Source organism: Monodon monoceros, unplaced genomic scaffold, assembly GCF_005190385.1.
Source record: "Monodon monoceros isolate NGI ecotype Baffin Bay Population unplaced genomic scaffold, NGI_Narwhal_1 Super_Scaffold_4, whole genome shotgun sequence".
In the NCBI taxonomy this organism is placed as follows: Eukaryota; Metazoa; Chordata; class Mammalia; order Artiodactyla; family Monodontidae; genus Monodon; species Monodon monoceros.
Genome location: NW_021703781.1, coordinates 78421241 through 78433763, shown reverse-complemented (window position 1 = coordinate 78433763; position 12523 = coordinate 78421241).

Here is a 12523-nt window from a genome sequence, read left to right as displayed (position 1 = left end):
AGACTCTCAACCACTGCATCACCAGGGAAGCCCTGTAAAGCTTTTAATTTCTCCGTTGAATCTGAATGAGATCCTTGCTGGGTAGAGTAATCTTGGTTGTAGGTTTTTCCCTTTCATCACTTTAAATACGTCCTGCCACTCCCTTCTGGCTTGCAGAGTTTCTGCTGAAAGATCAGCTGTTAACCTTATGGGGATTCCCTTGGATGTTTTTGTTGCTTTTCCCTTGCTGCTTTTAATATTTTTTCTTTGTATTTAATTTGTGATAGTTTGATTAATATGTGTCTTGGCGTGTTTCTCCTTGGATTTATCCTGTATGGGACTCTCTGCGCTTCCTGGACTTGATTAACTATTTCCTTTCCCATACTAAGGAAGTTTTCAACTATAATCTCTTCAAATAGTTTCTCAGTTCCTTTCTTTTTCTTTTTCTCTTCTTCTTCTGGGACCCCTGTAATTCAAATGTTGGTGCATTTAATGTTGTCTCAGAGGTCTCTGAGACTGTCCTCAATTGTTTTCATTCTTTTTTCTTTATTCTGCTCTGTGGTAGTTATTTCCACTATTTTATCTTCCAGGTCACTTATCCATTCTTCTGCCTCAGTTACTCTGCTATTGATTCCTTCTAGAGAATTTTTAATTTCATTTATTGTGTTGTTCATCATTGTTTGTTTGCTCTTTTGTTCTTCTAGGTCCTTGTTAAAAGTTTCTTATATTTTCTCCATTCTATTTCCAAGATTTTGGCTCATCTTTACTATCATTATTCTGAATTCTTTTTCAGGTAGACACCTATTTCCTCTTCATTTGTTTGGTCTGATGGGTGTTTTCCTTGCTCCTTCATCTGCTGCATATTTCTCTGTCTTCCCATTTTAGTTAACTTACTGTCTTTGGGGTCTCCTCCTTTTTGCTGGCTGAAGGTTCATAATTTCCAGTGTTTTTGGTGTCTGCCCCCAGTGGGTAAGGTTGGTTCAGTGGCTTGTGTAGGCTTCCTGGTGGAGGGGACTGGTGCCTGTGTTCTGGTGGATGAGGCTGGATCTTGTCTTTCTAGTGGGCAGGCCATGTCTGGCAGTGTGTTTTGGGGTGTCTGTGAATTTAGTATGATTTTAGGCAGCCTCTCTGCAAATGGGTGAATTGTGTTCCTGTCTTGCTAGTTGGTTGGCATGGGGTGTCCAGCACTGGAGCTTGCTGGTCATTGAGTGGAGCTGGGTCTTAGCGTTGAGCTGCAGATCTCTGGGAGAGCTCTCGCCAATTGATATTATGTGGGACCAGGAGCTCTCTTGTGGTCCAATGTCCTGAATTCGGCTATCCCACCTCAGAGGCTCAGGTCTGACACCTGGCCAGAGCATCAAGACCCTGTCGGCCACACACTGTAGACAACTGTGGTAAAAATCTCAGTGGTGTCTTGGATTTTTCTCTACTGGGCGATTTATCCCAGCCAGGTTCCCTTTGTCAGAAACACAGCAAGCCAAAACACTGAGACATCCGAGGTTTGCAGCGAAGACAGGGCTTATTCACAAGGCTGCCAAGGAGAAGACAGGAGGACAAATCTCAAATCTGGCTCCCAGAAGACAAGGGGCTGTGGTATTTATGGGATAAAGAATAATGCAGCAGGGCCGTCTGAGGCATAGGCAGCGTGAGGAGCATGGGGAGCGTGGGGAAAGGTGACTTGGAAAAGGTGTGGTAGGTGTGGTAATCGCCCATTCTGCCAAAGTGTGCTTATCTTAACCAAGTCTTGAAGCCATTATATGCATAGTTGTACATATATATACATGCATGAAACTATTATATACATACTTGTACATGTACACACATGCATGAAACTATTATATACAGAGTTGTACATATACACACATGCACGAAACATATATATATATAGTTCCTTTTTTTGTAAGGAGCATGAGGCAGGGGAGCACAAGCTGAAGCTGGTAGGACAGTTGGGACACTGCTGCCGTTAACAGGCGACCAAGACTAAGGATATCAGAGCAGAGATTTAGCTACCACCAGAATTGGGACACATCTTGAAAATCAATCAAATAAGACTGCTCAAGTGTATCCATGGGTGTTAAGAAGAACGAGAAATCAGGGATATTTTCTGGGGTTTTGACCTGAGAAATTGGTTGAACAGTATTGTCATTCACCGAGAAACGGAAAATATGAGGAGGGGAAGTAGATTGAGGAAATCTGTAGTATGTTTTGACAATACTAAGTTTGAGATGATGGATAGTAAACTGAAGAAAGAAGTCTGATCTCAGAGGATGGGTCTAGGTCAGAGAAAACAAAAACGACCTTGAAAAACATCATCCTATGTGTGAGGCTTAAGGCCATTAGACTGGATGAGATCAACCAGAGAAAAAGGACAGACGCAGAGGAGAAACAATGACCAGGTGGACGTTTGGTCAACAAGAAAGAGGCAGCACAGGAGAACAAGAATGAGAAACTAACAAAGTAGGAGAAAAACAGAGCATTGGTATCCAGAAAAGAAAAAGAAAATGTTTCAAGAACGAATAAGTGATAACCACATAGCCTGCTGCAGACTGGTCTAATTGGGAGAAAAAAACACCACTGACTTGAGCAAGTTGACCATGAAATAGCCATTGCAGTGAGTTGATGGCAGGGCTGCATGTCTGGAGTGGCTGAGGGGAAGATGGGGAGAAGGAAGTGCGGAAGTGAGCACAGCCATCTTTTGTATCATGGTCCACTGTGCAGGCACCCCCGTGTGTGTGTAACACAGATGCACAATAAGAAATTGCATGAAAACAAGGAACTGCTTGACCCTCTGTTTCTTCTCTTTAATGCATGCTTGGTTCCATAGTTTGAGAGAAGATTCTGTACCTGCTAACTGGATAAATGGAACACCTACAAATGAAGGGTTTAAAGAATATGGGGCCATTTCTTTGCTTACTAATCATCAAGCAATTCTTTTCAGCGTAGATGGACTGAATTCAGCACCCCAAGTCACAGAGTCATTATAGCCTAAGATGTGTGAATTTCTAAATTAAAAATTCCAAGCTTCCAAGAAATGTTGTCTCCTGAATTTCTGAGACCTGAAAGCAAATACAGAACCATTTCAAAATTAATTTTTAATTGGAAAAGTATTACATGCATGTGATTTTAAAAATGAAGAAACATAGAAAGATATAAAATGAAAACATAATCCACCCTCCAACCTGAGTCTCATTTTCCAGAGGCAACCACTGTCAACAGTTTATTTTATACCTATAAGCATATTCTCTATTTTTATACAAATAAAATAATAGTAAACACACTGTTCTTTAGCTAGTTTTCACTTAATAAAATATCCTGAATTTCACCCCATGTTATCATCGGAAGATCTGTCTCATTTTTTTCCAGTGGTCACTCATGTTCTATTTTATTTGTATATCATATTTTTATTTAAAAAGTCCCTTATCGGGCTTCCCTGGTGGTGCAGTGGTTGAGAGTCCGCCTGCCAATGCAGGGGACGCGGGTTCGTGCCCCGGTCTGGGAAGATCCCACGTGCCGCGGAGCGGCTGGGCCCGTGAGCCATGGCCGCTGAGCCTGCACGTCCAGAGCCTGTGCTCCGCAACGGGAGAGGCCACAGCAGTGAGAGGCCCGCGTACCGCAAAAAAAAAAAAAAGTCCCTTATCAACTTCAGGTTCCTTCTTGATCTGGGCTTTTTTCCTTCTAAAAACCATCCTGCATTTAACTTCCTTTTCCATATCTCTTGGTATTTTAGTAAATATAGCTATAGCATCAATTCTTCACAATGGATACACATGTTAAAATTCTGACAGATATTGCCAAATCGCCTCCAAAACCATATCTTCAGTTTGTACTCTCACCTATAGAGTATGAGAGTACTGCTTTTCCACATTCTTGCCAGCACGTATGTGATCAATTACATCAACGGCCTTGATTCTTTACCTTCCCTGGACCCTGTGTGCCCTTTGTCACGTGACTTTGCAGCCCCTCCCACTGAGGAGGGGAGGTGTCCTCCACTGCTGACTTTGGGTTTGGCCGTGGACTTGCTCTGTCGCATTGGATCAAGACTTAACAGCACTGAGCTCCTTTCCAGGGCTGTCTTTCCAGGTGAGATTCCTCCAGACCCCTGCGCATGTTCCTGAAGAGCTGCGTTGACACAGTGAAGGTCAGGGAGAGCCTCTGAATCCTCCGGAGGCTTCCTGCTAGCAGCTGCCATGTCTGCGGTTGGTGACCCCTCTTTTAAGCAGAGTCCCAAGGCCCTGGGGCAATTCTGCTTTTTCACAGACACCTTGTTTAAAAGCAGACTTCACCCCCTGTCCTTATCCGTCTACTTGAACAGCCTTACCCTGCAGCCCACCTCTCTCTGCTTCTCAGTCTGATATCAGGCAGAGAAATTCCTCTGGCCCCCAACAGTGGAGATGGCCATGAGGTCATAGGTCATAGTTCTTTATATGGAAACAGGGGTTCAGCTCCAGACCTCTCTGTTCTCTTTTTCTCACCCCTTCCCTTCCTCCAGGCCCCATGGGGGAGGGGGTACAGAGCTTCAGGACCCAGCAGAGCCCACCCCTCCCATCAGCTTTCTGTCCTCTTGTCTGCAGCCTCCCTGGGACCTGCAGCTGGACTCAAGCACCCAGGTTTGGATCCCTGGTTCTCAGGGCTGGGACTGGGGAGGCTGGGGGAAGGTGAGAGAGGACAGAGAATACGAAATGTCAGCAGGCACTCGCTCCCACTCTAGTCCCGACCTGGCTGATGTCCAAGACGTTTTTTTTAAATCACTCTTCATTTATGTCCTGTGTTTTCTAAAATCCTCAAATGTTATTGTTGTTGTTATTATTATTATTTTGTCATTCTTCACAGTCTTAGATTCACTGAGGCCAGCCTTTAGATTGGGAGGCAATGATTATCAGTGCAAAAGTATTTGAACCTCAATGCAAAACAGAGCAAAAGCACGTTAGTCAGGAAACAGAAAATCCTGACATTATTTTGTGTGTTTAGTTACTCAAAAAGAGTAATAAGAAAACTCCCCCTACAGGCGTTTCGTGGGTAATACAAAGTAAACAGACAAATGTCCTGCAAAATATTTGCTCATCTATCAAGACCATCCAGAGTATTTTCATTTGACTTCTCAAAAACAAAGCCTCTTCATCACAGCCCCCAGCCACTCCTCTCCCTGGGAAATGAATAATGCAGCAAGCACGCCCCTCCCGGTACCAGTCCCCTAGGCCACAATGCCAAGTTCAACAGCAACGCTACAGGGGCTTTTTTTGCAAAGAGATGAAAATTATGCTGTACATTTTTATTCTTCTGCTCATAAATTCACTGGGCAAAAGGAAGGACTTTTAATAGGGAAATATTTGATTCCTCCCGACTTGACGATGAGGAATGAAAGAACACGAGGTGCCATATAAAAATCAGTTGTCGCCACAGCCCTCATTGACCTTGGGGACAAACACATAATCGATAAATAACTAGAAGTGAGCCATCGACTGGCTGCAACCCAGAACTAAACTTCTTGTCTTTTTGAACCCACTCTGCCCTTGTCATCACCTGAAAATTCTTATACCAGCTTGTATTTTAGGACTGGCAAGCAATGGTTGTTTAAATATTTGGTTCCAAATTAGAAGGAGAGCCTGCCAGAAAATGACTTCAAATTAAATAAAGTGGTGTTTTATGGGAATCCCTCCCAGCTGCCGCGCTAGGAGAAATGCACCGTGTTCCACGTTTGTCTTGGGGACTTGAACTGTCCCGTGATGGCCCGGGGTGGGGGGCAGGAGGTCCAGCCTGTGGTCACCCCAGGGAGTTAAAAGGTGGGTGCAGGAGAACCTCCTGATCACAAAAGAGCATCGTTCCTTCTGGAAGGCTGGTTACTTTGCAGATATATATATTATGAGTCTGAAAGTTGAAAAAGCTCTTGGTTTTTGTTAATGTGTTCTCAAACTGCTAATTATTTCCTGCTGTCTGGAGGTGCTAAATACATAAACACATGGACTCCTCAGCTTAAAAAATTAGGGCTTCCTTTTTCTTCTGGGCGAGTCTAAAGGATGATGCCATATACCGAGATCCTACCCAAATTAGGACTAAATATTGCGTAGGGGCCCCGTGTGGGACAGCAGCAGCTCTGAGCACAGGCCGAGGACCATCCGGACCTGTCTCCTCCTTCAGGGGAGCATGAGGAAGGTGGTTCTTTCGGCTCAGCAACGGCCTTGACACACAGAAGAGTCTAGGAATGTGACTTGTGCCACATGACAACACATTTTGATAATTAAAAACACAGGACTCATAGGTCTTGTGAGAACTCAGGACAGGTAAAAATATTTTGTCCATTTGGCTACGTAGACATTTTCATCTCCAGAGAGAGGCTTTATAAATTCTACACTCAGTAGAAGTGAGTCCTCAATTACATTCATCGTTAAGTTATTCTACATTAAATGTCAACATTTCATAGCTAAATGTCAACACTTGGTGGTTAATTTAGGGATGTCCCTAAATGTCCTTCCCCCATCCCACCCCAGGCCCATGTAGACAAGGGGGGTGAAGCTTAGCTGATTTCATTGAAGGAAAACAAGAAATCAGTCACTGCCTCTCAGGCCTGTGCCAGGTCCTGGGTCCTGGACAGACATGGGCTGTGAATGCTGGTAACTGGACCACACCTGCATAAGGAAGTGAAACCTCTGCAGTGACATCCGGTGAGAGTCGTGCAGAGGGGGCAGGAACCATGTGAGCCTGAAGTCCCGGAGCATTTGCCATCTCACAGTATCCAGGGTCCCAGGAGCCCAGCCAACTGGCCAAGGCTCATGCCCTCCCGGCCAGAACTGGAGGGACGATTCTGGAGCAAAAAGAGCTGAGAGCCAGAGTCCTGTTTATTCTAGGGCAGCCGAGAGGCAGACACACTCCTCTTGGCTTCCTGCTGAGCCTCACCCTTCTGTCTCGACCAGGTACCAGGGGACATGCTGTCACCTCCCGTCTCACACTGGACAAAGTGGAACGGGGGATTCAACCTGGGCGAAGATCACGGCTTGAGTTGCAGCTTCCCATTCATTTGTAATGCAAATAGTACCGCAAGATATGTGCAATGGGCACATGAAAAGATGATCAACATCACGTGTCATTAGGGAAATGCAAGTCAAAACTGTAGTGGAGGGACTTCCCTGGTGGGGCAGTGGTTAAGAATCCGCCTGCCAATGCAGGAGACACGGGTTCAAGCCCTGGTCCAGGAAGATCCCACAGGCTGAGGAGCAGCTAAGCCCGTGCACCACAGCTACTGAGCCCACGTGCCACAACTACTGAAGCCCGAGCACCTAGAGCCCGTGTTCCTTAACAAGAAAATCCACCACAATGAGACGCCCACACACTGCAAGGAAGACTAGGCCCCGCTCACCGCAACTAGAGAAAGCCCGCGCACAGCAACAAAGACCCAATGCAGCCAAAAATAAATTAATTAATTAATTTAAAAAAACTGTAGTGGATGAATAAACAACAAGGTCCTACTGTGTAGCACAGAGAACTATATTCAATATCCTGTAATAAACCACAATGGAAAAGAATATGAAAAAGAATATATATATATACATGTATAACTGAATCATTTGTTGACAGCAGAAACTAACACAACATCGTAAATCAACTATACTTCAATAAAATAAATTAAAAAAAAGAAACTAACAAAATGTTGTAAATCAACTATACTCCAATAAATTAATTTAAAAAATAATAAAGCAAGTGGGTATTAGCAAAAAAAAAACCCTTACCATTTTCAGAGAAAAACAAAAAAACTACAGTGGCTACCACTTCACACCCTTCACACAGAATGACTATTATCAAAAAAGTAAAAACTCAAAAATTGAAAATCACAAGTTTGACCAGGATGGAAAGAAATTGGACCCCCGGCACATTGCCAGCAGGAACGTAAGGTGGTGCAGCCACTGCGAGAAACAGGATGCTGGTTCCTTGGAACGTTAAACAGAGAATGACCACACGATCCAGGAATCCCACTTCCAGGTGTGCACTCGAGGTCCAGAGCAGCCTAATTCCCAACAATCAGAAGAGGAAACAACCTACGTGTCCCTCAACTGATGAATGGATAAATACATGTGGTGTATACATGCAATGGAATAGTATTCGGCCATGAAAAGGACTGAAATTATAATACATGTTAAACCACAGAAGGACCTGGAAAACATTGTGCAAAGATGGGACGAGCCAGAATTAAAGGTACTGATATTATGTGATTCCACTTGTGTGAGTTCCCTAGAATAAGCAAATTCACAGAAACAGAAAGGAGAATGCTGTTCCCAGGGACTGGGTGGGGGTGGAAAAATGGGGACTTAGTGTTTGATGAGGACAGAGTTTCAGTGGGGGGATGAGGAAAAAGTCCTGAAAATAGATAGTGGTGATGGTCATGCGACGTTGTGAATACACTTAATGCCACTGGATTGTATACTTAACATGGTTAAAATGGGAAATTTTATGTTATGCTTATATTTTACCATAATAAGATATTTTTTAAAATGTAAGGGTGATAAACATGGCAAAGTGTATGACGAAGAGCTGAGAAAAGGACCTCGTCACTCATTCAGACCCCATCTTTCTTGGCCTTAACTTTTGCCTTTTTGCTGGTCCCACTTCCAAGCCTAGAAACATCTTAAAGTGTCTCCAGTTTAAAGGAGGTAAAGTTCTTGTGAAAGCAACGCCACCAGTCCAAACACTGGAAGAGGTTGTGACCCTATGTCCTGTAGAGGTGGGGACTTACAGGGGTCTCCTCCCCAAATCAGCAGGATGTACATTTGGAATAAACACGCCTCCCTGGAGAAAACACAGCTGTCTGCATCCTCTTAGACGTGCTGGGACAGGCACGCACTTACAAGCCCAGGGATATTTTAGGCTAAGTATTTTCTTAGATTTTATTAGTTATTAGGCATCACCATCCCCTTCTACCTTACCCCCTAAAGATAGATATACAAGTATTACCAATTTAAAATCGGCTACTAAAAATGCAGTCTGAAACAAATGAAGTAGAATTCCCCTGGCATTCTGAGACTTACAGAAGAGGGAAATGGCAACAAAAATCATGTGAAACATACACACCAGATCAGTTAAACCAAAGTGACCAGATTCTATACAATTTGTCTGGGTAAGGTTTATCTGGTTATCTATGAAATATTCCCTTTTCCTGGAGAACACAATTATGGCTATAAAATCATCTATTGGCCACTATTCAGGGCATCTCCAATCTCGCATCATAGTTTATGAAGTGCCATGAAAAGCACTGAGAGGTGCCTTTCTGATTGGTAAAGGCCAGTTTAGCTCAATCCCATCCTAAAGTGTAGGGTACATTATGCTTTTGGAAATCCTTTTAGCATGTTTTTCTATTTGGCCATTAGGCCCAGTGGTCATTGTAGGTCTTCCCAGTAAATGAAACAGTTCACATTTTAGTCACTCCCTATGAGGATGAAAAGGGTCCTCCCAGGACATCCAGGAAGGGAAGAGTCTGCAGTGGAAATGCCAGGCTGCCTTGGTCTTGTTTGCTCGCTCGTTTTGCAGATGCAGACGCTGTGTTATCCTGCTCTCCTTCCCCACCGAGGTCCACTGCTGTGCGGTCCTGGCTCATGGGCATCCTTTCTCAGAATCAGTTCTGGGTTTTCATATTTAAAGACAATTTCACCACCCTCCATCCTCCACCTCCTCTCAGCCTCCTCCCGGCTCCACCCCTTTTCTGAGCCAGTCACCAAGCACAGTTGCCTCCTTTGGCCACGTTTCTGGCACCTGCATTTCTTTCCCCGGATGATACACATCCACTCGCTGTGGCCCGTGGAGCTCCTACCTGCAGGTCATCTCTCCCTGCGCCAAGGATTATTGCCTTCAATAGCACCCTTTTTCCAGGACACTCTGGGCTGCCCACGGCCTGCCATTCCACCATTGTCCTCACATCCATCCACTGACAAGCCCAACACTGCTCCTCTGCATTTCCTCTTCTCCACTGTGAGGGTTACTCTCCAGGTTGTGGTCACTCTGTGGACCTCCAAGTACGTCTTCCATCTCTCCTTTCTTCTCACTGCTTTACTTACCTGAAACAGTTCTCATCCTCACGTGCATCCCTCTAGATCTTTTTCTCTACTTCCCAACCCAAGTGGAATAGCATCTCTCCCAGGGACGGCTCCACCTCTTACCCCCTCTAATACTTACTGTCTACACTGCTCTTTTGACATCAGCGCATGGGAAAGCAGTCAAAACTCCATGGCAAGTAAGAGGGTTTATTTCCTCCACTAGACTATAAACATTTAGAAGGAAGGGATTGTGTGGCAGCTCCCATCAATTTCCACCCAGGATTTAGCACAATGCTGTACAATCTGAAAATTCTCAATAAACACAAGTTAACTGAGTATGAAAATCCGGTATTGTCTGCAGGACAACATACTTGCTCCTACTGGATATGTCTTCCACTAGACTTTCTAGACATAATAAACAAAGGTGGGTTTCCAACCACTTTCTGCCACTCTCAGGGTGTCCATAGTTGAAATTAGCTCTGGAGCCCCAGAGTCATGAAGACATTTGTGGGCCCAGGGGTAGCCTGAGCAGGCAGCCCTGCTTAAACATGAGAATGCATGGCAAGGTGCTTTTTCCTCTTCATGCCATGTAATGCTTGACTTTACCTCCCTGTGTAAAATCCTTGACAAAGCCAAGGATCCATTTCTGGTTTTCAAACAACCCCTAGCGCAAGCTAATGAAAGAATTGGCATTTGTAGAGCTGCTGCTATGAACTAAAGCAGGCATAGTCACCAAAGAGTCACATATAGAAAAGCAGTGATAAAGGTCTGGCTGAAGGAGAGCAGAGGAAGTTCTCAGCATGGGAATAGAACTTATAAGCCTGGGAGACATTCCAAGCCCCGTCCCAGCTCCTGAGGGAAGATAGGGAGCCCTGTGTAGGCCCTTCTTCTGAACACTGATAGAGTGCCTGGAACGGAGCCAGGAAAGTCCCCTGTGACGGGCCCCTGGAAGGGGGCGTCAATCAAGCTGTAGGCAGAGGATGGAGAACTCTGGCTCCCTCCCCCCAAATACCAAGTAATAGTGAAATAAAAATAAACAAGGGGGGTAGTATACATGTATATTATCCAAAAATGTAATAGTATAATGTATTAGGTGAGCACAGAAAATTTACATGATGCAGGGTACTTTCTCAACATAATAAAAGTGTCTTACATCAAATACATTTTCTGTACTTATCTGTTCATAATTTGCTTTATCATATTGTTGGATAATTAGGATAGAGTTACACAAAGTAGTCTCTCATATTTTTTTCATTGTTCCTTAAATCTGATTATATATAACTTATCAATTCTTTTTTTTAAATTGAAGTATAGTTGATTTACAACATTGTGTTAGTATCAGGTATATATATTTATATTTTGGCCTTATCAATTACTTTAGTGAATGATTTATCTAGGTTCTTCAATTTTTCTTTTAAAAAATTGGCTAGACATATATTTCAATTTTGTTACTTTCTTCCAGTTCCTTAATTTCTCTAATTTTCTAATTCCTTATCAGCTCCTTTTATCACTATTTATTATATCCTTCTACTTTCCTCAGATAACAGCTTATTGAATTCTTATTCCTAATTAATTAATTCTTAAGAAACTTTTGTCTAGTTCTAATAGGAAAGAAGGCATAATTTGTCCTCTCTAAGTGTAGCTTTGGACATATCTGATATTTCTTAGGCTGTGGCACCCTCACTATAATCATGTTTTATACAGTCCACAATTTTATTGACCAATGAGATGTTCTAGAGATATTCTTTTTTTTTTTTTTTTTAATTTTCTGGTTGGTACTTTTCACTGTGGACAGAGAAAAATGATTGAAGATTTTCCACTTCGGGCAACGATTGAAGATCATTTTTGCAAGTGTTCCATGGCAATGAATTCTCATTCAGAGTAGAGTTTGATATATGTATTTATTGATACATATCTTTATTAATTGTCATGTTTAATTCTTTTTTTCCTGCTCTCTTTGCTCAGCGAGACAACTGTTAATGCCTGTAGCTTTGAATTCAATTTCACTGCATATTTTTTTGCTCACACTTACCTATTATATACGCTCGACTCAGAAGGATTCAAAACTAAAGAACAGGTAGATTTATTTGAGAAATGTTTTTAGTATGCATATAGTTGTTGTTTTGTTCCAATCTGAGAGTATTTTTCTTTGCATAGGTGTATTTACATTTATTTTTCACCTTTATTAGTGGTCTTTCTCCTGCTTCCTTGATTTTGTTTTGTTTTGTTACTGTTGGTATAAGGTCTAGGCCCTTTTCGTTTTTTGTTTTGCTTACTCTAGATACCTGTGAGATATGCCATAGCTTTAATTTTAGTAGCGATGACTTTTGTAACTGAAATAACTTGCTAAAACCTATATTTCTCAATTTTTTGAGGTCATTAATGAAACATCTAACATCTCTGCAGTATTGAGGGGTGGCCACTGCACATTCACACTTTATCCCCCATCTGCCCAATTCACATTTCAGGTGTGTTGAGAAACTCTAGGTTTTTTGTGTCTAACTTTTGTAGTTGCATCATCATGTGTG